This window comes from Microtus ochrogaster, chromosome 7 (genome assembly GCF_000317375.1).
Source record: "Microtus ochrogaster isolate Prairie Vole_2 chromosome 7, MicOch1.0, whole genome shotgun sequence".
Classification (NCBI taxonomy): domain Eukaryota; kingdom Metazoa; phylum Chordata; class Mammalia; order Rodentia; family Cricetidae; genus Microtus; species Microtus ochrogaster.
Genome location: NC_022014.1, coordinates 45,041,132 through 45,045,111, shown reverse-complemented (window position 1 = coordinate 45,045,111; position 3,980 = coordinate 45,041,132).

Below are 3,980 nucleotides of genomic sequence, written 5' to 3'. Positions count from 1 at the left end.
TACCTGTAGTCTCAGCCTTGAGGTAATATATAGTTTAATAGAAATGAGTTAATTTAAGATGTGAAAATTACTTAATAAGAATCCTGAGCTAACAGGGCAAGCAGTGTTATAATTAATATAGTTTCTATGTGTTTATTTGGGTCTGGGCAGCCGGGAACGAAACAGCAGTCTCGGTTTACAAGAAGGAGTCAAGATAAGCATCCTGACTCCATGTTCCTCCCACCCTTTAATCACTGCTCAGTGCTGGCCAACCCAGTGCCAAATCTATGGACAAAGAACTCTTCCACAATGGGGCCATGAAATGGTTCAGTGAACAAAGGTGTTTGCTGTTGAACCTGGTGAGCCCCCTATCCACATGGCAAAGCAGGAGAACCAACTGTGGACCTCCAGTTGTGTGCTGTGGCACACATGCCCTCCAACACCGGGCTAAGTAAACATAATTAAAAAAGGAATCTAAAGGGGGCTGGAGAGATGGCTCAGCAGTTAAGAGCCCTGGCTGCTCTTCCAGAGGTCCTGAGTTCAATTCCCAGCAACCATAGCTTACAACCATCTATAATAGGTGGTTACCATGATGCCTTCTTCTGGCTTGCAGATATACATGTAGAGTGCTTACACACTAAATAAATAAACAAGGAGTCTAAAAAGGAAAAGAACTCATTAATTTTATCCAGTGAGGTCTACCTCCAAGGACCAAGGAGAGGCTAAAGAGAGCTGAGAGTGCTGGAGAAGCAGGCAGTCCAACCCCATGGAGGGATTAATAGGGGGAAGCCCTCCCAGTTCAGATCACCCCATCAACATCATCCAGTCTGGCATTTGTAAAGATGTGCCACAAGCTAGGAAAAATATTAAAGACAATGGATCAGTTTCCAGAAAGCATCACCACGAAGTTCTCCTAACTAATCAGAAAAAGATACATAACCCACTCAAGAAGAAAAAAAAGAGTAAAAGGCATGAGTCAGCATTGCTCAGAACAGGAAATGCAAATGGTCAGTAAACACAGGAAGAGATGCACACTGAGTTAGTTGCCAGGGAAATGCAAAATTAAACCACAGGGAGATAACACTTCCCACCCACCTGACTGGCAGAAATCAAAAAGTCAGATACTACCCATCTGCCCAGATGTGAAATAAAAGGAATTCTGACACATCACCCGAGGGAATAAACTGGTACTTTTGAAAGCCAGTTCCTAGTAGAAACCATTTCAGGTGCAAGCACCCTGTGACCCAGAATTTCAGCTCAGCATGTGCTCTAGAGAAAGCCTAGCCAGGAGCCCCCCCACCTCCTCAAAGCAGGGTCTCATGTCATCCACGCTGTCAGCTGGTCAAAATATCTGGCTCTTCCTGCTTCCCAAATGCTGGGATTACAGGTATATGCCATCATTTCCCACTTACATAAATGTTTAAAATTTTATTATTTTATTCATATGAATATTTTTGTCTGCATGTATGTCTGTATGCCTAGTACCATAGAAGGCCAGAAGAGGGCATTGGGTCCCCTGGAATTGGGATTTATAGACCACAGTGAGCCAAAGGGTGGCTGCTGAAAATAGAATGAAACCCGGGTCCTTTGGAAGAGCAGCCAAGGCTCTTAACCATCTCTCCAGGCCTAAGTAAAGTTTTTAAACTCTGGGATGATTTCAGATTTAAACAGAATTATTCAACTAGAGTAACATCCCCACCTATGCTATCTTCCCTGAACTCTAAGTGTGGTGTGGAGATACTGAACTTAATTAAAGGCCACACTGTACTCAGATTTTCTGTCTATCTCATATTCTATCTGTAGCATCTTTTTGGATGTTCAGTATTAAATCCAGGGCTTCGCACATGTATACCACCGGTCATACACTCCCTAGCCCTTGGCATTATATTTAATTACATCGCATGAGAGGTAGGTGTGTCAGGGGTAAGGTAGCAGGGGAGACTGAGGTTTCGAAGGTTGCAGTTCAGTTGATTGAAACAATTTGTTCTATGTTGTTAGACAAAGGATCTCCTGGAACCACCGGTATGTTGGCTTGAGAACGTTCTGTTCAGTTGGATGTGCTTAGCAGGGCTGGCGGAGCCGTTTGGGGAAAGAAGGGTGTAATGGAGTTGGAGTTGGACTTTCTTTTTCTCCATCTCAAACAACGACATGTAGATTTTTTTTTTTGAAGTAGGATTTCTCTGTGTAACAGTCCTGTCCTGGAACTCACTTTGTAGATCAGGCTAGCCTTGAACTCACTGAGATTCAACAGCCTCTGTCTTCCAAGTGCCAGGATTAAAGGCGTGCGCCACCACCACACAGCTGACATGTAGACTTATTATTAATTATGAAAGCTTGGCCTTAACTTAGGCTTTTTTCTAACTAGCTCTTATAACTTAATTAACCTGTTTCTAGTAATCTTCATTCTATCTTGTGGCTTGGTTACCTTTCCTGTGTCCTGACTTGTTCCACATCCCCATTGGCATCTCTCCTGTGCCTAGACTCATCCCTCTGGCCTCTCTCTCTCTCTCTGCCCAGAAATCTTGCCTATTCTCTCATGCTTAGTTATTGGTCATTCAGCTTTTTATTAAACCAATCAAATGGCACCTTGGCAAAAACTTATCTTCACAGTGTAAGCAAATATTCTGTAACATTTCCCCCTTTTGTCTAAATAAAAAGGAAAGGGTTTAACTCTGACACAGTAAAATTATGTATAATAAGAACAAAAATCAGGTAAGAATTACATTTACAATATCTAGCCCATTTCCTTTGGCAAATTTGGAGAAATTACTCCATTATCTATCCTATCTTAGGGAGTTCAAAGTTTTATACTTAAACCATTTTTTTATCATAACTTGTATTAGCAACCCAAAATTATCTTTTTAGACCTTAAAACATTTTCTTATACAAACAATTTAGGCTATTATCTCTCTCAATCTTATATTCTTTACACCTCTTTTGTCAGTCTCTTTTCTGAATTTGGTAACAAAGAAAACTACAATTATATTATTTAGTATTCAACCCCATCAGAGACCCAAGAAAGATATATTACCTGAGTAAACAGGAAGTGCATAGCAAACAACTTCCAAAATTATAGAAACAACAGAGACATTTGGCTTCCTGGACAGTCACCCAATGTTCCTCTGCAATGTGGGGCATCCATCTTTGATCTACAGGCCTAGAATATCTGACAGACTTTTTTTAGCAGGAATTTTGAAGAACTGTTCTACCTTGTCTTGGCAAAGTTCAACAGTCACTTTCTTTTTGTCCTGCTTGTCCAGTTTGATCAGCATACTGTCAACAGTCAAGGGAAGGGCAGTTTTTTCCTGGTGGCTAGTTTTGACACAGTGAAAGCAAACTCCACATGGAGGTTCTTCAATGCCCATCATCCTTTTTTTTTTAAAGTAAATTGGTGCTTCCAGGAGCAGATGTGTCTCACTGTCATGAAAAGCCTTATGTTATTAAAACATCTTAAATGCCATTTCCAATAGGTCTTTGAAGTGTTTGAAGACCATCTATCTATATCTCTGCCTGACCTTGAAAACATACCTAACACGGCCACAAATTGGTTATCGATGACTCACTACTTAACTATCTTAAACAGTTTGTAATTATTATCTTTAAGAAGTAGAACTTTACATTTTAAAACGAACTGCATAGGTACAATACCTTAAACAAGAGTAGAAAGATATACAGCATGTTAAACCAAAATAACTTTAAATTTCTATCAATATTCAGAAATCCATACCAATGTAAAAAAATTTAAGACTAGTAGCTGATTTTTCAGTTTCAAAGTAAATTCGATCATCTACCTTTTTATCCTATCATTTCTATATCTCCCTTTTCCTTTTCAGAATGAGATGACTGAATCTAATCTCCTTTGCTTAGTTTCCTCCCTATGACGAATAACAACTTGTAACCAACTTCCCCCAAACAATGATAAATACCCATAATCCACAGAATAACCAAAAACCACCACCCCCATCTTGAGAATATAGGCAACATGTTCTCTTTTTTTTTTT